The sequence below is a fragment of the Chelonoidis abingdonii genome, chromosome 10, assembly GCF_003597395.2.
Source record: "Chelonoidis abingdonii isolate Lonesome George chromosome 10, CheloAbing_2.0, whole genome shotgun sequence".
NCBI classification, from domain to species: domain Eukaryota; kingdom Metazoa; phylum Chordata; order Testudines; family Testudinidae; genus Chelonoidis; species Chelonoidis abingdonii.
The window spans coordinates 48627179-48651914 of record NC_133778.1 but is presented as its reverse complement, the minus strand read 5'-3'; the positions used below and the strand labels follow the sequence as shown (position 1 = coordinate 48651914).

The window sequence follows — 24736 nt, the reverse complement described above, 5'->3', positions numbered from 1 at the left end:
GTGTAAAGTAAAAGGGGAGGAGGGGGGAGAAGAGGCGGATCAAGGGTGCAGGCAGTGGGCAGGCTGAGGGTTGAGCCCCCCGCTCCTGGTGCTTGCAGAGTAGGGGAAGCTGCCCTGAACCTAACCCTCACTCCATTTACATTAATTCTTATGGGGAAATTGGATCCGCTTAACATTGTTTCACTTAGTAGCATTTTTCAGGAACATAACTACAACGTTAAGTGTAGTGGGAAAGTTAGAACATTTTAATATGGATGCTTAGAGAGTTAGGTCGATGTAAGCTGCCTTGCATTGACTTAACTCCGTAGCAATCAGAAGCTGAGGGGATGGGGCCAACCCATGCAGCTCCAAAACTGCGATAGCCTCCATGAGCTGTAGAGAGCAGCCCAGATGTCAACACTTGTGGGAGATGCTGCTAGTGGAAAGGAAATTATCAATAAGAATTTTTCTGTTCCTTCTCTTGTCCCCTCATTTCCCAGTCTGACCAGCTGTTAAACTCCTTTGTGTGTCCTACAGCAGGTCGTCCTCATGTTTTCTAAAGGGCTTTTGGTGGGACCGTAGAGGAGAAGCAGAACAGTACTGGTGATGGTTTTAATATGATTTTTGGTTAGAGTAGGCTGATGTGAACTTGCTGAAGATCCCAGACTGGGAAAGAGAATAGCTCCATCCATCTATGCCATGGAAATTTTTTTGTCAACTGATGAGCAGATTGACTGGAGGAGACGAGCTACAGGGATGAGAGGAGAAGTTAGCCTTGTCCAGAAACCTGGCTGATTGGAGTTTCTGTTGAATGAAAAATTCCCCTGCATCATTCCATAAGAAAGGATCAAAATATGAACCTACAGAAATGAGCAAGTGGCTTCATGCAACAGCATAGAACCATCATAAGTGGCTTGCAACCCCTCATCTCCACTCCGCAGTGTGAAATCAGGTTCCATAGCTGGGGCACTGTCAAGAGATCTGTTTAATAATAATATAGGCATATTCTCAGAATATTGCTAGAATAGGAATTATATTAATTGACCTTCCAGTTAGAGCATCTTAATTCCTCTCATTTTTCTTCCGGCACTGAGGTTCCATTAAATGGATTTCATGCTCAGCCATCTTATTCAAAATGTCTTCATACAACTTGGTATTTCAATTCTTGCTCCCTAAACTGTGGATCCTGGAAGCATCACACTGAAGATCCAGCAGTACCTTGATGCTGCCTCTGGTCAGCTGTCAGCACATTGAGATTATATCTTGTTGAAGGCTATCCAATAAAAGCCAGAGGTGTAGTTGCTGTTTGTTTAATGCTGCGTGCAAAAGAAGTGGGGAAACTCTGAGCAGACCTATCTGCAGTATTTGGTGACTTCCAGTTAGGAAACAAAATAGGTAGATGGCAGGAAAAGAGCATGGGGTCCTTGTGTTTTGTATGACTATCAGCCCTTTTTTCTGGATGCAGGCTAGCACTACAAGTCTGCCTTAAATCCCAGTCACGTGAACCAACTTGTTACTATACTGCTACCACTGCTACGCACAACTGATGGGTTTTTGTGTGTTGATAGGGGTTGAGCAGAGGATGGGACTGAGAGTGCCTGAGAAATTGTGGACATTGATGACAAGGAGATATATATCATGCTTATGGCGGCAATACTTGTGGACACACACCATAGTGGGTAGTCCGCAATAGGGTAAAATAGCAGCAGAGTAGAAAACTGGGTTACTGGTAAATAAAATAAATTTGTAAAATCTGGGAAACCAAGTCTAAAACCAGGCTGGTGGAAAAAGTGCTGTTGCAGTGCTTTCTTCTAGGTAACATGAGAATGAGAGGCAGGTTTTTCTCAGGATTCCTCATCTTTCCCCCTCTTTCATTGTATTTTATTACTGTATCAGGATCTAAATCTCCTTCGCAGTAGCTGTAGAGCAGGGGTAGGTAACCTATAGCACGTGTGCCGAAGGCGGCACGCGAGCTGATTTTCAGTGGCACTCACACTGCCCAGGTCCTGGCCACCAGCCCGGGGGGCTCTGCATTTTAATTTAATTTAAGTGAAGCTTCTTAAAAATTTTAAAAACCTTATTTACTTTACAAACAACAATAGTTTAGTTATACATTATAGACTTAGAGAAGGAGACCGTCTAAAAACATTAAAATGTATTATTGGCACGCGAAACCTTAAATCAGTGTGACTAAATGAAGACTTGGCACAGCACTTCTGAAAGGTTGCCGACCCCTGCTGTAGAGGGGTATTGGAAACCTCTGTCTTTCTAAGTCTAAAGTCAGAAATCTGCTATTAAATTGAGGCATAGCTTTCATGTGTCAGTGAAGTGCTGGGAAGATGGGATAGCTTATAGGCAAGGTTAATGCAGTTAGATTGTTGAGTGAACAAAAACACAGAATGCCAGCATGGGATGTAATTTTAGTATCTGTGTAAGTATCAGTCTTAGTATCTGTTTTTGAGAAAAATATGCGAAATGTAAATATTTGACTGTACGAATGTGTTTGTTTGTAGTTTCATCAGAGGTCATTTTTTCTTAGTTACTATTACTCATTTTACGGCAGTGGGTTTGTTTGGTTTTGGCAGAATGTAGCCTGTCATTCAGTTATAGAAGTGTATTAGATGTTTCTGATTTTTAGTGCGTGAAGCTTTTTTTCTGCATATTCTGCAGTTTTTGTTCATTAAATGAGGAATAAAGGATACAGCTCATCAGATCATTTGGTGCATTTCTTTTTTTAAATGAAAAACTTTTTTGTAAGTAACGCATTTGTTCCTGAAATATGTGGGACTGACAGCTCTAGAAACAGGTCCTCTGTTTATCTATCATATAGCAAAAGCTTATGGCAACTTGACATCTAATCCATTTCAAAAAGTGAATTTCAGGTACTACAACTACCCCTGACTGCATTGGCCAGTTATGGATTTTTTTTTAAATGTTTTTCTCTTCCCTCTTGCTATATGAAAGACATATCGAAGTAGAGAAAACTCACTTGAAGCTATGAAACTGACTACACATAAGGAATGAAATACTGGTCTAGTTAGAGTTGTCACTGGCTTCAGTGAGGCTAGGATTTTGCCCAAATGCTTTGTAGTTCTGTCGCTGTGCCTTAACCAGACTATCAGTAGCTCTGCTTCATTATCTTATGTGACATTTTAAAACTTTACTGAAATGTGTTACAAAGCTTTGATATTTCTCATGACTGTGTAGAACTTAAAGTAGTCCTGTTACTTGCTGGCTTCTGCTGGTATTTTTAGACTTGGGAAATCTCTCAAACTGTTGAAATGAAGGGAGTGAGAGCGGGAGAGTCTTCTGATGTCAAACTTTCCATTGCTTCTATATGAGTTCTGGCTATAGTTTTTCTGTTTAAGCAAAAACAGTATAAAAATGTAGTGGGCCAGCCACACTAGTCTAAGAGACTTACAAAAGTTGTGTGATCGTTGACAACATATTTTTATCTAATCCAATGCTGCTTATTTGGATACTGGGCATGGGGGGAAAATAGGGACATCCCTTTTAAAATATAGGACAGGTGGGGTGCCCCTGTACCTTCAATTCTAAAGAGATTTGATTGTGTTAAGTGTTTTGTTGCCACCAGTAGCAAGTCTAAGAGGGATATTCAGCATACGCCTTCTTTCCAAAGTAAAATCAGTTATTTACAAATTGCTTTTAATGATTTAGGAATGGAGAAGAGTTTAAAGTAGTAGAGCTTGAAGCTAGCTAAATCCAGGAGGAAGCATAGTACTTTCGTGAAGAGGGGGTTTGCTAGTCAGTGAAATAGAATATTTGTGAGAAATTGGGCATGTTGTAAAGCCATTAATTATGGAGCCATGATAGTGACTCCGTAGGCGAGATTGTAGCTAGCTTTCTGTTATAAATCACTGTGATTTTATTTATTTATTTTGGATTCCCATCAACAACCTCAAAAAGAAAAAGGAAAAAGCTGCTGCTTTTCTCTTGAAATTTCTCATACATGTTCTTTAGGGTACATAAGAACATCCGTACCGGGTCAGACCAAAGGTCCATCTAGCCCAGTATCTGTCTGCCGACAGTGGCCAATTCCAGGTGCCCCAGAGAGAGTGAACAGGCAATGATCAAGTGATGTTTCTCCTGCCATCCATCTCCATCCTCTGACGAACAGAGGCTAGGCACACCATTCTTTACCGATCCTGGCTAATAGCCATTTATGGACTTAACCATCATGGATTTATCTAGTTCTCTTTTAAACACTGTTATAGTCCTAACCTTTACAGCCTCCTCAGGTAAGGAGTTCCGCAAGTTGACTGTGTGCTGTGTGAAGAAGAACTTCCTTTTATTTGTTTTAAACCTGCTGCCTATTAATTTCATTTGGTGACCCCTAGTTCTTGTATTATGGGAATAAGTAAATAACTTTTCCTTATCCATTTCTCCACATCACTCATGATTTTATATACCCTCTATCATATCTCCCCTTAGTCTCCTCTTTTTCCAAGCTGAGAGTCCTAGCTCTTTACATCTTTCCTGATATGAGACCCTCTCCAAACCCTAATCATTTTAGTTTGCCCTTTTCTGAACCTTTTCTAAGTGCTAGAATATCTTTTTTGAGGTGAGAAGACCACATCTGTACACAGTATTCAAGATGTGAGCATACCATGGATTATATAAGGGCATAATACAGTCTCAGTCTTATCTCTCTATCCCTTTTTAATGTTCCTAACATCCTGTTTGCTTTTTTCGGCTGCCTCTGCACACTGCGTGGACATCAATCAGAGAACTATCCACGATGACTCCAAGATCTTTTTCCTGACTCGTTGTAGCTAAATTAGCCCCCGTCATATTGTATAGTATAGTTGGGGTTATTTTTTCCAGAGTGCATTACTTTCCATTTTCCACATTAAATTTCATTTGCCATTTTGTTGCCCAATCACTTAGTTTTGTGAGATCTTTTTGAAGTTGTTCACAATCTGCTTTGGTCTTAACTATCTTGAGTAGTTTAGTATCATCTGCCTTGCCACCTCACTATTTACTCCTTTCTCCAGATCATTTATGAATAGGTTGAATAGGCTTTGTCCTAGGACTGACCCTGGGAAGACCACTAGTCCCTCTCCATCTAGATTTACCATTAATTCCTACCCTTTGTTCCCTGTCTTTTAACCAGTTCTCAATCATGAAGGATCTTCCCTTTATTCCATGACAGCTTAATTTACGTAAGAGCCTTTGGTGGAGGGACTTGTCAAAGGCTTTCTGGAAATCTCATCACTATGTCCACTGGGTAAATCTACACTGCACCTGGGATTGTGCAGATGATCAGATGTTTGAGATAAGCTAGTAACAGGAGTAGGATATGGACTCCTTGTCCTCAATTTACTATAGAATATTACATGAAAATTCAGATACAAAGTACATATAAAAATATTGCTTATATCAAAATCTTGTCTACTTGTAGAAAGACGATGAATAAGTGGTATAAGTAATGGGAGACCACAGTTAAAGTTACAGTGGCATTGTAGTGGGACAGGCAGGTGCGGAGAGAGAATATTTTTCTAATTTAATTACAAAAAGTATATAAGCTACATCTAAAGGCCTCTAACTTTGTAAACTTTTGTAGGATATCTGATTTTTAAGAATACTTAGTGAGTGTCTAAATCATAAGGGGAAATGAACTATGTGTGTGAAGGTAGTATGTGCCATTACTTCCATTAGACTAAAAACTGAAGGACTGAAGTACTTGATGAATAAAGGTAATCAAACTTTATGATATGTAAAATGTTTAATTACACACATTTAAAGAGTTTACATGTTAAATGTAGTAGAGTATATGGTGTAGTAATACTCACAAGAAAGTCTATTAATAAAGAAGGTTAGGAGACAGTGGTTACTAAAGGAGATGAGTGGGCTGTAGTAACTAATAATTTTAAGAGCTTGAATGATTGCTTCGCCAGTATTCACCAGGGAACTGTCACAAACAGATAGCTAAGGGTTATGTTCTTTTACCTGTAAAGGTAACAAGGGAACCACACACCTGACCAAGGCGCCAATCAGGAAACCGGATTTTCAAAGCTCAGGGAGGGAAGTTTTGGGTGTGGGTCTTTGGTTCGGTTGTGCTCTCTTGGCTATGAGAGTGATTCACTCCAGGTTTCTAATCTTCAGTTTCCACGTGTAAGTACAAAAAGTAGAAGACAATAGGTTTTTATATTGTTTTTGTATTTACATGTGTGTAGTTTGCTGGAATGTTTAAATTGTATACTTTTTGGATAAGCTGTTTATTCATTTTCTTTAAGTAATTGACCCTGTATATTGTCAAGCTTGATACAGAGATCACTTTTATGTCTTTTTCTTTCTTTTTATGTAAAGCTTTCTTTTTAAGAACCTGTTGGATTTTTTCTAGTTAAACTACACAGGGAATTGGTGGGGCGGAAGGAAACAGGGTGATCGCCAGCGGCCGTCCAGGGCCATCCAGGGAGGGAAGCCTGGAGGAATTAAAGAGAGACAAGGGGAGGGGTTATTCCCTTTGTTGTAGACTCAGCGGCGTCTGAGTCTTGGGGCCCCAGGGAAGGTTCTTGGGGGCAGACCAGCAGGCACCAGACACTGGAATCTGGCTGGTGGCAGCGCTATCAGATCTAAGCTGGTAATTAAGCTTGGAGGTTTCATGCAGGCACCCACATTTTGGACGCTAAGGTTCAGAATTGGGACTTATGCTTATAACAGAAGCATCATATTGTTTCCTCAGAAATGGAGAGGAGGGGCAACAAATACAATTATGCAAAGGAAACTAAAACTCCAGATTTGGTTATTGCAATTCAGACTAGCTAATTTAAACTTAGCTTGGAGAGAATATGATTTTAAAGCTACAGTTGGAAGTGTAGCAAAGTAAAGACCAATTCAGGGAGAGGAGAGAGAAATTTTTTATGCAATGTTTATAATTTTTTCTGTTCCATGTTAGTTTTTAGTGCATTTATATAGTGTGTTAAAGTAACTTATATTAAACTGGCTTGAGGTAAGGGGCGAATACTCAGATTTGGCTCAGACCTTTTTTGGTAAAGAATGATATAACTAAAGTATAGCATGGAAGGCATATTAAAGTAGGACAAAGTTCTGGCTGTTTAAATGTTATAGCAATAGCCAATTCTGAAAGACTTGGATTGAAAGTGACTGGGGAGGAGAAAAGGCACACAGTGTATAAGTATTGTAGACTGACTTTGTTTAACGCAGGGTTACTGAAATAATCTGTTTGCTAAAGGCATCAGTGGAAGCAAGTAGCTTGATGCAGAAATGTCCAGTATAGTCTTTGTACTAAAGAATAGTTATTTTGTTGGATTAAAGTGGTAACAGCTGCTGATCTCCTGGGCTAAATGTAGTCTCTGATAAATTGCATTATCTTGAGCTGTCTCTTAAATGTTCTTGTATTTTCTATTTTAATACTATTGTAAACACTATGGAAATAAAGTTAGGGTGTGGAGTAGGAAGCATTGCCTCAGGCCTGGTCTACCCTGGAAACTTTTGGTAGTATAGCAGTGTCAGTTGGGGGTGTGGCCATTTTGCTTTTTGCTACATTCTGTACTGATAAAAATTGTAATGTAGATGCAGTTATAATGGCATAAAAGTGCTTTTTCAGTTATAGCTTATTTCTCTAGGGGAACTAGTATAAGTTATACCAGCAAATCCTTTTTAGTGTAAGAGCTACCTTAAAAAGAGAGCAGAGGATGGAGTCAGGAGACTGAGATTATGTCTACACTGCATTTAAATACCTGTGTCTGATCCATATCTACTGACTTGGGCTCAAGTTACTGGTCTGTAAAATTGTGATGTAGATGTTCGGGCTTGGGCTCGTGGGATCCTAGAGCTTGGACTTCAGATGGACCCTCGTGAGATTCCAGAGCTTGGATTCCAGCTGGAGCCCAAACAACTACACTACAGTTTTACAGCCCTGTAGCTTGAGCACCATGAGCTTGAGTCAGCTGACATGGGCCAGCCATGTGTGTTTAATTGCAATGTAGACAGTGGTGTTGGAACAGTTTTTATACTGGGGGGTGCTGAAAGTTATTGAACAAAACTGTAAACTGTGTATATGATGGAAACCACTTCAAGCTGAGAGGTGCTGCCACACCCCTAGTTCCCGCACCTTTGAGTATATACATATCTCAAGGATCTTCCCATGTCTGTTGCTGGCTTTGTGTGAACTGGTTGGGGCTGTCACTAAATATCTCTGTTTCTATTCCCTTTCTGTGAAGTGGAAATAACACCTTCCCTGCTCAGAGCTTAGATGTAAATCACAAACCAGTTAATGCTATGTTTCATATATCTAGTGCTCTTCATCCTCATTGAAATGTTGTTGACTATCTTTGTGCTAATATTTTTGTGAGAAGAATCTACCATGATCGAATGGGTAAGAGAACTAATCAGGAGTGGATATTATTCTGGCATTTCAGCCTTCAGCCACATCATGTAATACAATTTTAGCTATTTAACAAGGCTCGGGAGGCTATGATCAGCCACAGGGTTTTCAGAGGGAAACCCGTGGCTGCTGGGTTCCCAGAAAGCAACTGGGAAAGAGAGAATAGTATCTGTGTGAGGTAAGTTTTGGAGCAAGCTCAAGAAGTGTGCTGCCCTCTGATTGGGTGGCATTTTTATAGGTCTGTTAAAAACTTGGGGGCAGACCAAGCCAGCTGAGGAAAAGACTGTCTGAGAGAGAGTGATATGAGTTCCTGGACCGCAGGCCTGATTTATGTTGTCAGACTACCATTAAAGAGAAGTGGAACCTCATTGCTAAAGGTGACATTTACCAGGAAGCTGGCCAAAAGAAGCCTTGGCTCTTAAGACCCACATTTATATCTGGAAATAGTTGTTTTCTGTTCATGTGACCTTTGTGCAACAATATACTACTTCTGCAAATAAAATGGCTTACCTGAAGGACTCTGTCAAACCAAGGCTCTCACATTTCTTTGAGTGGGGGAGGGGGAGAGAGACATTCTAAAGATTATTTTATGTGGACACTCCAAAACTTGTGGCGCAAGGAGGGATTCAGAGAGAGATGCTGAGTATCTCAATTTGGAAAACAATAGGTGTCATTCTTAGTGATTGTTTCTATAAGTGGATGCAAAATTTTAGAATTGATGTTTTACATGAAAGGAGGTGGTGATGTGTGTATGTGTGAGGAGACTAGAGGATATGCAAAATATAAATCTATTCATTCAGCTGATTGTCTGTAAACTAACTCTAGTGTTCTGTGACAAGAGCGAAAGAAATTGCACCAGCTAGATTAAAGATGCTGTTTTAAACTTTGTTAGAACTAGAGCATAATTTCTAGTACTTAAAACTTAAGTTTTTAAGCTCTTTATGTAAAAGAATGATACTCAGGTGAAAACTTTATCATTCACCAAATACAACAAAACCATTTTCAATTAATGTTTGTTACGATTTATGTTTTTTGTTAGTTTTTAATGAAAGGGGGAAATTTTGAACATGTGTGACTGTTTAGAGGTGAGTGACTGTATGTTTTGGGTAACCCATTGTTAACTCCTGAATGTAAATCTTTGGATTAAGTGTTATTTCATCTTAAAATCTGTGTCCTAGTTGATTTTTCAACACTCGTGAAAATGGTTATTATTCAGTTTATATAATACTGTAACTTTGCATGGTGCTCTATAGCAGTAATTCTCAAATTTTTGTACTGGTGACCCCTTTCACACAGCATGTCTCTGAGTGTGACCTCCCTTATAAATTAAAAACACTTTTTATATATTTAACACCATTATAAATGCTGGAGGCAAAGCAGGGTTTGGGGTGGAGGTTGACAGCTTGCGACCCCCCGCATAATAACCTCACAACCCCGTGAGGGATCCCAACCCCCAGTTTGAGAACCTCTGCTTTATAGGATGAAAATAGTCATTGTCCTTGCCTTGAAGATCTCACATTCTAAATGAACAGACAAAAGAAAGAAGATGGGGCAGAGAAGGTGAGGATAAATCCAGGATGGATTTGATTTAAATCAAAGTGAATGCTCGCCGAAGCATGAAGGGACATATGAATCTTTAGCGCATCTGGTATGTAAATATTTTGCAACGCCAGCTACAACAGTGCCATGCAAATGCCTGTTCTTACTTTCAGGTGACATTGTAAACAAGAACCGGGCAATATTATCTCCTGCACATGTAAACAAACTTGTTTGAGCGATTGGCTGAACAAGAAGTAGGACTGAGTGAACTTGTAGGCTCTAAAGTTTTTTTTACGTTGTGTTGTTTGAGTTCAGTTACGTAACAAAAAAAAAATCTGCATTTGTAAGTTGCACTTTCATGATAAAGAGATCACACTACAGTACTTGTATGAGGTGACTTGAAAAATACTATTTCTTTGTTTTTACAGTGCAAATATTTGTAATAAAAATAATATAAAGCGAGCACTGTACATTTTGTATTGTTTCATAATTGAAATCAATATATTTAAAATGTAGGAAAACATCCAAAAATATTTAATAAATTTGTTTATATTCTACTGTTTAACAATGCGATTAAAACTGCGATTAAATCATGAGTACTTTTTTTGAGTTAATTATATGAATTAATTGCGATTAATCGACAACCCTAGTTAAAATAGATCTCTTAAAATAGATCTCCACACTGTTGTCCTGGGCAACACAGTATGGGGAGGATGTGAGCAGCCTTCAGTGGTGAAAGAATAGGTTAAGGACTATTTTAGAAAAGCTGGACATTCACAAGTCCATGGGTCCAGATCTAATGCATCTGAGGGTGCTGAGGGAATTGGCTGATGTGATTGCAGAGCTGTTGGCCATTAATTTTGAAAACTCGTGGCAACTGGGGGAGGTCCTGGATGATTGGAAAAAGACATATATAGTGCTCATCTTGAAAAAAGGGAAGGAGGAGAACCCGGGGAACTACTGACCAGTCAGTCTCACCTATGTCCCTGGAAAAATCATGGATCAGGTCCTCAAGGAAACCATTTTGAAGCACTTGGAGGAGAGGAAGGTGATCAGGAACAGTTGACTTGCCCTTGGCGAATCCAAGTTATGCCTGACCAACCTGATTGCCTTCTATGATGAGATAACTGTCTCTGTGGATATGGGGAAAGTGGTGGATGTGAGATATCTTGACTTTAGCAAAGCTTTTTATAGGGTCTCCCACAGTATTCTTGCCAGCAAGTTTTTAAAAAGTATGGATTGGATGAATAGACTATGAAGTGGATAGAAAGCTGGCTAAATTGTCGGTCTCAACGGGTAGTGATAAATGGCTTGATGTCTAGTTGGCAGCCAATATCAAGCGGAGTGCCCCAGGGTTCCGTCCTGGGGCTGGTTTTGTTCAACATCTTCATTAATGATCTGGATGATGGGATAGATTGCAGCCTCATCAAGATTGTGGATGACACTAAGCTGGGGGGAGAGGTAGATAAGCTGGAGGATAGGGATAGGATCCAAAGTGACCTAGGCAAAGGAAATCTGATGAGGTTCAACAAGAACAAGTGCAGAGCCTGCATTTAGGATGGAAGAATTCCATGCATTGCTACAGGCTGGGGACCGACTGACTAAGCAGCAGTTCTGCAGAAGAGGACCTGGGGATTACAGTGGATGAGAAGCTGGATATGAGTCAGCTGTGTGCCCTTGTTGCCAAGACGGCTAATGGCATATTGGCCTGCATTAGTAGGAGCATTGCCAGCAGATCGAAGGAAGTGACTATTCCCCTCTATTTGGCACCGGTGTGGCTACATCTGGAGTATTGAGTCCAGTTTTGGGCCTTGCACTACTGAAAGGATGTGGACAAATTGGAGAGAGTCCAGTGGAGGGCAACAAAAATGATCAGGGGGCTGGAGCTCATGACTTACGAGGAGAGGCTGAGGGAACTGGGCTTGTTCAGTCTGCAGAAGAGAAGAGTGAGAGGGGATTTAATAGCAGTCTTCAAGTACCTGAAGAGCAATTCCAAAGAGGATGGTGCTTGGCTGTTTTCAGGGGTGGCAGATGACAGAACAAGAAGCAATGGTTTCAAGTTGCAGTGGGGGAAGTTTAGGTTGGATATTAGGAAACACTATTTCACTAGGAGAAGCACTGGAATGGGTTACTTAGGGAGGAGGTGGAATCTCCATCCTTGGAGGTTTTTAAGGCCCGGCTTGACAAAGCCCTGGCTGGGATGATTTAGTTGGTGTTGGTCCTGCTTTAAGCAGGCCGTTGGACTAGATGACCTCCTGAGGTCTTTTCCAACCCTAATCTTCTATGATACTATGATTATCACTTGTCATTTTAGTGGGAGAGGAAGGGAAATGGACAGTATTGCCAAGTCTCTGTATAGTTTGAAGTTATGGATTACTAGGTACCCTATGGGTATTATCTGAATAGCATTGCCCTCGTCTTCCAACCAGGAACAGGAAGCTAGCATTTGTCCTTGTGGATCTTTTTATCATACAGGTAGAATGGACCTTGATTTTTTTAAATAAAGATTGGATAAACACAAAGGTGGGAAACTCAAAACAGAATTATGCAAAGTTTTGCTGATTTAATGCTACATTGCCCCTCACCTCCATCTTCTCGAGGAAGTGGAGCATATTCTTATCTCTGTCATAGACATGTCGGATGTAAAGGTTTAGAATTTGTTTTGTATTGATAGCTCAGGATTGTATAATAACTTAAAATTCTAGCTAAGTATTGAGCTTCTGCATTCATGGCAATAGGAATTGTACACCTGGCACACTTCTGAAGTAAAAAGTGAATTAAACAGAGTATGCAACTCTTTCTGTTCTTTCACAGTGTCACCAGCTTGGTTTTGTCATTCACAATATTGCTGTCAGATTTAATGAGACTTTATTTTGTGATTAGGTAATACAGGTTTTCTACAATAGTTTTTTTTTCTTCCAGCCAAGTTATTTAAAACAATCCTGTGAAAACCAAAAAGCTTCACTTTTTTGTTTTTATTTTAACAGATTGTGAAATAGGCATTTTATTCTTGTTGCTATAGCTTATGAGGCTATCCTATAGTTTGTAGGCAAAAATGCTCTAGTTCTTTATTTCTACCTTTTTTTCCATTGGAATATGATACTGACACTTAAATACTTAGTATAGTATTTGGGTCTTCAAAAATTAAAAATCGGGAATGGGTGGCATGTACATTTCGCTAGAGTACAAATAGTTCCTGTAGTTTTTCTATTCTAGACTGTTCCTTAAGGTTTTTTTCCTCTGCTTCTGCCAATGGGACACAGACATTTTCTTCTCTCCCCAAGCTCTGAGTTATTTTCTATCTCCATTAAGAATCAGACCCAAAGAGAGACTGCTTGGACACAAGAAACAGTCTACTTCACATCTGAACAAAAATAAGACCCAGGCTCAGCATCAGCTATGAGGATTGATCAGTTTTTCCATGTAAAATACATTCAAAGGGCCTTTCTTTTCTTCTCTTTTCAGTATATGTGCTGCACATTGTCCCTTCTACCAGTAATTAATATGAATAGATTGGGGGAAAGGTGCCTTTTTGACTCAGAGAAAAATCTCTTAGATTCAAAGGATCTTCTCTACTTGTCTAGTCTTCCAAGGAGTCAACTGATAAAAGAAGGAAGACAATGACTTTTGACATTTACAGGGTTAGAAAAGAAGTAGGAAATGCCACCCCACTCTAGCTTTTGAAAAGTGAGAAAAGCATTCAGGGCTGCTCCCTATGCATTAAGCAGCAAAAAGAAGACACACACTTCCTCTTTCATCCATGTCATTGTTTAATTAAACACTGAGTGCAGGATGTCTTTGAAATGATAGTAAAGATCTTCTTACTAGTTATTACCTCTAACTGTAATGGCTGTAGGCCCTGTGGTTGGGGACCTCAGTATAACTATCTGTTGGTAAGAGGCATTCCCTGCCCCCAGAAACTTACTGTCTACATAGATAAGACCTACAAAAGGCAGTTTTGTTAACTCCATTCTATTGAGGCATAGAAAGAGGAAGTGATTTGCCTAAGATCACACAAGCAGTCTGTGGCAGAGCTGGGAATTTAACCTGGATATCCCGAGTCCCAATCGAGTGTCAATGCACACAATCCTTTCTGTCTTTTCTTTTGTTTTAAAAGTTAGCACCAGAGGAGTTTTTTTTAAAATTGAAATTGTTCCTTTCTTTGCTGCTTTATGGTATGTGAAGCAAGCCTGGCAGTTTGTCTGTCTGTGTGGTGGTTTATTCATTTGATTGTTTTTTCTCAGCTCGCCGTTTATCATGGAAATGTCAGGTCTGGTTTTACTTGAAAACCTCTTGTTTGTTGTGAGTTCTAACATTTAAATTGAGAGATTGGGAGTGCTGAATCTTGAACAAAGATATTCTGTATCCAAACTGTTGTTTAGTGTGAAGGGAGAACAGTTGCTAACAAAAGCAAACGAGTTTGAAACTAAAAATCCCTTCCCCTTCCAATTGTTCAACTTTCATTCTTGACTTGTGGTATGATGAAATCTCTGGTTCTGTAGTCTCTTGTAGGGAACACTTTTTGTTATATAATTATTCAGAATCACCATGATTAGTAATGTTGTGAACCTTATGTAGCTAGGATGCTCGCTGTTACAAGCATTCTCTGACTTAAGAGTTAAAATATCTGCAGCAGTTGGTGACCTGTCCATACAAGGGCTCCCAAAATTGCTGACGCAGCTGGAGCAGAAAGCATTGGCAATGATGGGGAAACTTGAAAAATTTGTTGGTGGAAACATTCCTGAAGCGTCTTCTAAAACTGACAATACCTGAATTTCTAATGTTTAGAAATAAGTAGAAAAATAATTTTTTGAAAGTAGTCATTCAGGTCTACTATGTAAAGAAGCAAAAAAGGACAAAAATCTGGATTTTTGTATTTGTTGATCATCTTGAAAAGACTTCTATTATGTCCCTACTGAGTCAGGATTCAGAATAGGCTCCTTCAGTCTGAACTCTGAACAAAGCCAGGAAAAGTCTAAAATTCCACCCTACAATTCAGAAACTAATAATTTTAAGTAGTGGGCATGACCAGATTAATGCTTTCTTTCCCCAACCTTAATCCTTTATCAGAACCACTAGCTATCAAATAGAAACTTTGTTGTTGAGTCTCTGTCCCCAGTGTAAATGCTGTCATTTCTGAACTGCTTTGGGGCTGTTGGTTTGGAGAAGGGTTTGGACTAGAATTTGTGTGCTTAAATACATGTTACTTCTGTGCTGTCCATAAAAGCTGAGTTAAGCAAAGGATGTCAGCAAAATTTTCAGTGTTATGGGTTCTGTTTTTATTGCTTTCTTCAGTGCCCAATTTTCTCCTCATTTGTAAGCCTATTCTTAGTGGCCAGCTGTTCGGTCAAGTGTGTCTCACTAAGCTGCTGGCTCTCTGCTTTATTGCAGGTCTTGCCAGACCATGTATCAGGGTGGAATCAAGCTTTGAGCTTTAAATTCCTACTGTTTTTCCACAATTGGGAAATTATATTTCACTTCATTATTTCCTAGATATCACACCCTTCTGCCTTGAACCAAGATGCATTTCTTGGATGTTAATAGAACAATAAAGACTTGGCTACTTATATAAAATGCTGGGGCCACATTTTCGTAAGTGACTAATGATTTTGGATGCCCAAATCGAGATGCTTTAAAGGACCTTGATTTTTAAGAAACTGGTGAACCCCTATCTTCTGAAAATCAGGCCTCTTGAACATACCTCTACTTAGGCACACAAAATCACTAGTCACTTTTGAAAACTTGGCCTTAGGACTTCAGGAACTTGGGGCATGGCTACACTTGCAGATATAGAGTGCTTTGAGTTAAACCTGCCTTCATAGAGCGCAGTAGGGAAAGCGCTGCAATCTGTCCACACTGACAGCTGTAAGCGTACTGGGGTGGCCACATTAGCAGCTCTTGCAACAGCCACAGAGAGCAGTGCATTGTGCAAGTGGCTGCACTGTGCTGTTCAAATGAGGGGGATGGGGTGGAGTGTGACAGGGAGTGTGGTGTGTGTATGTGGGGGGCAAAGGGCATATCATCATGCCTGCAGCGATTCCGCAACAATGACAAGAGTGACCACTTGACTTAAGGGGATTATGGGACGTTTATGGAGGCTGATCAGAGCGCAGTAATGCAACACTGACCCCTGGACGTTTCATCCAGTGCACACCAAGTATTAATCTTCTTGTCGAGGTGGAGTTCCAGGAGCGCTCTAGCCCTGGAGTCAGAGCTCTCTATGTGCCTTGCCATTGTGGATGGGTAGTGAGCTAGGGCACCCAGGGCTACTTTAATGCGCTCTAACTCTCAAGTGTAGCCAAACCCTTGGAGAGATACTCGGGGCGTATGAGATGGTTTGCTGCCTCCACCCCTCTTCCTGAATAAGGGTACAATTTTCAAAAATACTTAGGATTGGTCTAGCTCTGCATTGACGTCAGAAGGAGCCAAGTTAGGCACAGCAATATCTTGGGTGCTCCCGCGTAGATTTATAAATCATATGAGCAAGTGACATTCAGCAGACACAGAATTTATCAGAGTCCCACATTTAATTACTGGTGTATTTTTCTCTTACTAAAATGTTAGTCTAGGTTTTTAAGACCCCCTAGAATGTGGAAGGTACAATCTATCTAGTTTTTGTATTAGTTGATACACCGTTTCAGACCAGCCCTCCCTCAAAAACAAACAAATGTCTTTTGTGTATATTGATATACCTTTATTTTAGAAGGGAGTTCCTCATGTTTAGAAAAATAGACTATCTATAGTAACTTTCCATATGGGTTTTATTTCTAATATTCTTCTGTGGAATGGATATCAACTGGTAATCTGGAATGGAGGTGCAATGGGAGCATCTTTTTCCACGTGCTTGAGTAGTTTCTACATGCTGAATATTCAAAATAGTGTACAAGCTAGCATACTTGAAAATGTTCCTATAAACATTGTCATTGTCAAGAAGCTGTAGTCCTTTATTAGCATTTTACATAACTTTAAGAATTAATGGTGACCTGCAAAGGATTTTTTTAAAAATGTGGTTGGGGTATACTTCTTTGAAAAATTTGCAGCTTCACAATGAATAAAGAAGACATGAAAGGGTAAGGGGTTGGGTTACATTTTTTTTTTTTTTTTTTTAAGATTAAAACCCATTAATTGACCATAACCAGAATCATCACATAAGTGTTTTAATTAAACACTCTCATTAAACAATTCCTTACCGTCACAGTATATGAATCTTCACTGTCTCAGCTTTTGTGGTGGTATCATTTCACTAGGTCTTTTTTTCCCTTTTCTTTCAGTCATCATACAGTCTTCCAGGCTAGATAGGATGTGAATTTGTAATATTAGCGCTTCTTCTCCTTCCCCCCCCGCCCCAAAAAAGGCAGTTTGTAATAGGCTCAGAAAATGCATAACTTTTTTACAATTGACTTTTCATCTAAGGAACCTTGTTATCAGACTCCCTAACATTAGGCTGTCGTTCCGTCCACCTCAATATCTCCATTGTGCCATAGTGGATTTGGAGCAATTTTGTGCTATGTCTTGCAATAATTAATCTAATATGTGGACAGAGTTGAAACTTCAACTCAGAATATCCTGGTTTAAACTAGAAGCTGTCCAGAACCAAAGCCCTGGATCCAAGCAGGCCTGACCTTTGTGTTTCAGGCCAGTTTACACTGACTGAACTAATCTGCGGAAGGAGAGCATTTTGCAAAATGTCACTTAAGTGTGCACTCTTATGAGGTGCTGGAAGAGAAAATAGATGCTCCACTCAGGATGCTACTGTCTAAGAACACCAGAAAGTTCTATTAAAAATGTGTTTGTGAACTGGCAGACTCTCATTAAGCAGCTCTCCAGTACTTCTCGATGTAAAGGGAATGGTTTCTTTCCTGAAAAATGATATTGATTCATATTCTCGTTCACAGGATGGCGTGATCCTGTTGGGAATCCCCAAATGCTAAACTGACTTTGGCTAAATGTTGGAAAGACTTAAAAGGTAACCACAGAGGATAATTCCTTGTGGTTGAAACTCCCAAGACTTGACTTCACAGTTGCAGCCTGTGCTAAATTCTCCTCTCATCCCCTGGACTCCAGTGTCTTGCCTAAAGATTTATTGGACCACAAAAATAAGTAAAATCTGAGGCACAAAATTAAGTTACTGACCACTTAGCTTGCCATGAATGCTAGCTACTTTTACATTTTTCTAAAGTGGTTTAAGCCTGGAAGGGGAAAATTCAGGCAGATGAAATAACATGTGCTCCATTACCCAGATAAGTCATAATTTCCTCCCACCTCTTATTAGCCTTTGTCATAATGGTAGCAGTAATCAGATCGAAGATCTCTAGTCTCCTACTTAAGACAGCTGGCTTGTCCAGTCTCTATGAGCTGTGATCACCAAAGAAGAACTTCAGAGGTTCTCTGCCTGAAACAGATTCAGTCCACAGAAATTCTTCTGGAAAGTGGACTCTTGTGTACTGAGGGGAGAGGGTAACCAACTCTGATGGGTGAAGTACTTGATTCCATGGAACAGATAACAGAATATTAACTGTTCAAATGGAATTCAAACAAGGACTAAATCATCTGCCTAAACTAGGGATGCACTTAAACATCCTCTAGGGTACTACACTACCCCCCCCAAAAACACAACCCAATAACCCCCCTGATCTGCTTCCCTACCCCTTAAAAACACCCCACCATGTGATAGTCAGTTTGAACCCAGTTGAAGCTCAACCCTGAAGACAACGGTGGATCTCAGAACCTGGGCTCTAGCCTGAACAGGAACATCTGCATCGCTGTCTTTCGCCCTGTGACCTGTCAGTTGACTCAGGCTCTGAGACTTGCTGTTGCGGGGTGTGTGTGGTGTTTTTGTTTTGCAGTGTAGGCATGCCCCAGTATCTTTCTAAGACCTAGTTCGTTAGACTTTGGCATGACCCCTATCTCACAATTCTGGGAGATAGAACTATCTATTCTGTGAACTGACTGGAAGTCTTAATCTTGGAACAGCCAAGCAGGTGAAATCCCTTAAGTGTGCTATGGGATCTGGAAAGAATGCATCAAACTCCAAATGCTAGCTAGAGAGTTCACAGGGTCACCTGCATAGTGCAGATGATATGGTATTGCAGGAAGAACTGACACACAAACATGTTATAGAGGGTGATGATGCTAGCTGTCTTTAGCATGGCATGTGACTGCCAGAAACCAACACTTTTGGGTTGTACAGTTGCGGCTTCTGTAAATAGTGGCACACACAGAACAGAATGGTCCTGTCCTTTTAGGTGGGCAGAAAGAAGTCTAAACTTTACATCAGTGATAGTCAATTAGATCTACCTGTGGGTTGATTTGAGAATGTTATGACTTGAGGTGGGCCATTTGCATAGAAGGCTGACAAGATGAGACAAAAAAAAAATCAGCTGCCAATAAAGACCTTTATTGCAATGTAAGTATTAGTGTTTGTCTTTTAACCAAGTTTATAAATCAACATTATTACCTGTATTTGTGACAATATCGAATGGGGGAGGTGACATTGATGATTTCTGACAAGTTTTTTGGGGAGTGATTTGTAAGAGGTCAGGGCAAGGCACATACACAGGTTTGAAGATGCTCATCTGTCAGGTGATACCAGTATTGTTTTTGTTTTGTTTTATAATGTTCATGGTAGAAAACCCAGATTCTCAGAGAGACATTGATCCAAATATCGTTAAAAGATAGATGGCTAGATTCTGACTATTCTGAAACTGGTCAGCATATTGAGTCCAGAAAACACAAAGTCCCACTTCTCTGAATTTTGCCTTCAAGGCATCTGAGCTCTGGAGCCTTATAATTTCCTAAGTGAAAGGACCTTCATCAATTGAATAAAAAATTTCCTTTGCTTCAGAAGGGCAAAGTCCATCGGCAGAGACTACAAATGGATCACGAACAAACAAAGGTGAATCCTTTGGAATTTTAAGATTCTCAAATTGCATTTTAGAATTTTTGATCAGATTGTTTAGGAATTCTTGCTTTGTTTTCATGGAAGTTTAATGTGTAATGACAATACGCGGTGTGGGAAAGTGCAACATCTTTCCTGTTAAGTCTGTCTGAAAGATTTGAAGATTCCTTTGAAAGCATGCACTTTTTCAAACAGATCCGCAATGTTGCTTGCATGGCCTTGGAGCTGTAAGTTGAGGGAATTCAAGTGACCAGTAATATTGCACAGAAAAGCTACCTGTGACAGAGGGGATATCATTAATAAATTCCAGGAACTCACAAGCCTTATTGGTCTTTTGGTTTGAAAGAAATTCTTTTATTTCTTTTTGAAGCATGCGGAATCTCTATAACACATGCCCCTTACTTAACCAGCGAATGTCACTGTGCTGCAAGAGGTCACTGTTTTTGGTTGAAATGTCTTGTAAAAGAGCTTTAAAAAGAAGTTGTTGCGATCTAGAAGTTAAGCGTTCACTAATCTCATCACAGTACCCATTGTTAGTCCCCGGACTATTTACCACACAAGACAGTCTGGTGAATGATGCAGTGATATATATTGAATGAAAGGTGTGTATTGCTGCCAAACAGAAAGCAAAGCTCTCAGTCATGGAGGGACCTCTGTCTGTAACAAGCAAGTTTACTTTCTGCAGATCTAAACCTTTTTTTTCTTTTTCTTTTTCAAAAAAGTCTTTTAACTTTTCAAAAATGATCTCTCCTGTGGTGTAGGTTTTTAATGGTATTAAGCCCAAAAATTCTTCCTTGAAAAATTTCACTATCATAAAACCTAACAAACAGTGATAGCTGGGTAGCGTCTCTTAAATCACTTTATTTGTCCACTGCAGGAGACATGCATTTGGCATTTTTCAAATAAAAAAGCAGTGCTGATAAACAATCCTCGTAAATTACCTCCAAACTTTGCACTGCTGTTGAATTAGATGGAAACTTGCTTCGCACAGTTCAAAGCGTCATCTTTGTTTTTATCTCTGGCAAAAAGCTCCTCCAGCATTTCCAACTTGCACTCCTTCACAAGCTTGGCATCCAGGAAAGGCTATTTCTTGTTAGCTAGTACCAACAGTATCCGAAGAGAAGCAGCTGTTGCGTTTTCCTGTACAGTCGCTGATGATGTGAGAATTACGTTTGGAGTTTTGGTACGAAAACTTCAGATTTTCAGTTTTGTCACGTCTTGCAACACTGCCAGGATGATAGGCCGTGTTAAAGTTACTCCGCTTTGATTCAAAGTGTTGCCTCACATTGACGACCTTACAGACGGACACAGTTTGTATATTAAACACAAAGGTGTTGCATTTAAATGAGGTGGCATAATAAGAAAATCTGCTGTCCAGTTTAGGTTTAAAGCTTCTTTTTTGTTAAAGTCCCATTCACATTAATTTTTGGCTCAGTTTCCATCACAAATGAACAAATGGGTGATGTCCTAGCTCAATCATAGCCAGTGCTATCGCGAGAACTTAAGATCCAGTAAGCAGTGCTTAATTTGTGCCAGAGCTTGCTGGGGCTGAGCTCTTGCATCTCTAGGCTTGAAAGTTCATAGCCCTGACACCTCTGGGCTCCCAGCCAGCAGCTGCCGATCTGTAAGGGTGGCAGTACACCATACCATGCCACCCTTACATCTTCACTGCTGCTGGTGGCAGCTCTGTCTTCAGAGCTGGGCACTCAGCCAGGAGCCGCTGCTCTCCGGCTGCCCAGCCAGTGCTTAATTTGAGCCAGGGCTTGCTGGGGCTGAGTACTGGCACCTCTTTCATTACAAATTAAGCACTGCCATTAAGTTACTTACTAAGGAAGTCATTAAAAATGATCCGCAGTGCTTCACTGTTCATGAATTTAATTATAAACTTTTTTTAAGGTGAGCTGGTAGGCCACACAGGAAGACATGGCAGGACACATTTGACTTGAGAGAGAGGATGCTTTTCATCTGCTACAGGGCAGGATGCATACTCCCAATCCCAGACGTGATATAGTTAAAAAGATGCAAGTGTCAAGCAAGTCCTTTTGAATTAGATCTCACTCTTCTTGGGGCATCAGTATACCTGCCTGCACTAGGATTTTGTTGCTCTCTGAAATAATGGCAACAAAGGTTTTGTCCTGCCTATGTGAGCGCTTACACCATTTTAAATACTGGTCCAAAGGAGCTAGTTATTAACAGTGCAAGCAGGTCCCTTGTTAGTCTAGCTTTCATATTAATTGTTCAAATGTGGAAGTCATCATCTGAAGAGGGGCTGCTGGGAAATGCTTGAAGGACACACAGGTGTGAAATTACTGATCCTTCAGTGACTGAGTGGCTTGATGTCCTATGGCCTGCATTGGCACAACTGGATCACAGAAAACAATTAATAGGTGAGAGTTTCATTGTAGGTGCCAGCAGAGGCTCAACAGGTGAGGGTATATATGGGAGAAACTGTCTAAATACTTTTGTATTATGTGCGTGTATGAATAATAATGACAGAAGAAAGGAGCTGCCAACCTATGGAAATTGACTAGATGAATTTTTAGTAATTTTTTAGTGTTTTAAAAGTTAAAACCAGGATAACACCTGAGTTGACTTTGAGGAATCTGCAATATAACGAAACTTGAAATGACGGAGAGATCCTAATAACCTGTATTTATACAGTATTGCTTCTGAGAAGTGCTATAAATATCTTCTTTAAAGAAACAAAAGGAAACATCTCTCAGCATATTTGTATTCTAATCTAAAATACCACACAGTGAGTTATTCTTCATTAGTGTAGATTCCAACATTGTCTCTGATGAAAGGAAGGAGAGAAATGTACCTCTATTCTGATATAACATGAATTTGGATATAGCCTGGTAAAGCAGTGTTCCAGGGGGGCAGGGCTGCGTGCTCTGGTGGATCAAAGCAAGTTTGATATAATGTGGTTTCTCCTATAACACAGTGAGTTTTTTTTGGCTCCTGAGGGCAGCGTTATATCGGGGTAGACGTATAGTTCAAAACTGTGTATAACATTCAGTCCAAAAGATGGAATATGGTGCATTTTGATGAAATTTTCTAAACTGTAATTATTCATGAGTATGAATTCAACAATTTTCAATTTATCCAACATACAAGGGATTATTATTCTACTAGCACTAGATAACTAGATTGCCTATAGTATAAAACTCTGTATTCTGTATGGATGAGCTACATGATATCTTGTCTTTTAGAAAACACTTGCCTTGTAGCAGATGTTCCTTAGTTAGGAATTTGTGGAAGTATGTGTAACCAGTTTAACCAGTTTGTGCTGCCAGGTGAAACACTTTCCAAAAGCCATAATCTATATTGTTACACCATTATATACATTTTTTAAATGTATAATTATCCAAAATATTTTTCTTATTTTTTTTAGCATGCATCCTTTTATAGAAATCTTAAGATGACTTTACAAGGCAACACATGAAAACTTTTATGAGAGTTTTGGCTTTGGAATCTTGGATTTGTGTGAAATCTAGGTAGGGTTATATGCCAGGAGTACAAGGGAAGAATTAGAGCTGTGTTTATGTAGTACTAAAACATACACTTAATTTGTAGAATTTGCACATGTTAATGGCAGCACATGAACAAAGTGTTTGTTTTTGTAACTCAAAAATGTGAATTTTATTCTGTTTCAGGAAGAGGAAAAGGATTTAGAAACAGAAACCCAAGTTTTGAAGCTGCTTCTGCCTACGGTGAGCTGTCAGTGTAGAAGCCTGATATTTGTTGTTTTGTTGTTTTACCTCCCTTTTCTGCCCCTATCTCCCCCGTTATCCTAAATCTGAACCTACATCAGGTCTCCAGTAGATTTGTCTAACTTCTTAACACAAAAGTTCTCCTCTCCTAAATTTATCTACTTTTAGGAATTGCTGCCTCCTGATATTTCCTATCTTTAGAAACATTGTCCAGAAAACAAAATGACTTTTATAGCAAGAAATCAGTTTAATATATTGCATTTGTGCAGTGTTCTGTGGGCATTTGATGTACAATTTCTTTTCCTAAACATATATAGTCATAGAAAGTTTGAAATGATAGACATCATGCATGTATCTATATAGCAGAACTCTGCAAATTATTCAACCTTTTAAAATGAACTTTCGTTTCCAAATATTGTTGAATGATTTTTCCCTACCCCCAGCAAAGGAGATTCCTATTAGGTGTTCACATCTCCTACAAGTGCTGGTGGTACTTGTGCTGTAACATTTTAAAATTACTGCCGTAGGCATACATACATCGCTGGGAATTTAACTTACATCTTTGGTTTTACAAATAAATTAAGCTGTCTCAAGATTAAAGTGTACAAATAAAACTAGCCTCTAATGCAGGGCTGAAAAAATGTGCCAGACATTTACTAATCAAAGGTCCATAGGCAATTCGTTGGAGGGGCATGAAGGGTCAAGTGCCTTCCAGCAACCGGCCCAGTTGGGGAGTGGAGGGTGCGGAGCCAGAGAGTGAAGAGAAGGGGCGGGGCCAAGGAGGTAACTAGTGGAGTTCCTCAAGGATCGGTTTTGGGACCAATCTTATTTAACCTTTTTATTACTGACCTTGGCACAAAGAGCGGGAAAGTGCTAATAAAGTTTGCGGATGATACAAAGCTGGGGGGTATTGCTAACACAGAGAAGGACCAGGATACCATACAGGAAGATCTGGATGACCTTGTAAACTGGAGTAATAGTAATAGGATGAAATTTAAAGTGAAAAGTGCAAGGTCATGCACTTAGGGATTAATAATAAGAAATTTAGATATACATTGGGGACCCATCATTTGGAAACAACAGAGTGGAGGGGACCTATGGGGTATGTTGATCGCAGGATCACTATAGCCCCAATGCATATGGCTGTTAAAAAAGCAATGCGGTTTTAGGATGCATCAGGCGAGGTATTTCCAGCAAAGATAAGCAGGTGTTTAGTACCGTTGTATAAGGCGCTGG

General features: G+C 39.8%; 1 protein-coding gene across 3 annotated transcripts in view; it reads left to right on the top strand.

Annotated features, from left to right (window-relative positions):
• The first annotated feature begins 23440 nt into the window (after positions 1–23440).
• TANC1 (tetratricopeptide repeat, ankyrin repeat and coiled-coil containing 1) overlaps positions 23441–24736 on the top strand; it is a 158464-nt gene continuing 157168 nt past the window's right edge. For all 3 annotated transcript variants that reach the window (XM_075070211.1, XM_032795123.1, XM_032795121.1), the window contains exon 1: positions 23441–23500. The gene's annotated coding sequence lies outside the window, so the exon portion shown is untranslated. The remainder of the gene's footprint in view (positions 23501–24736) is intronic.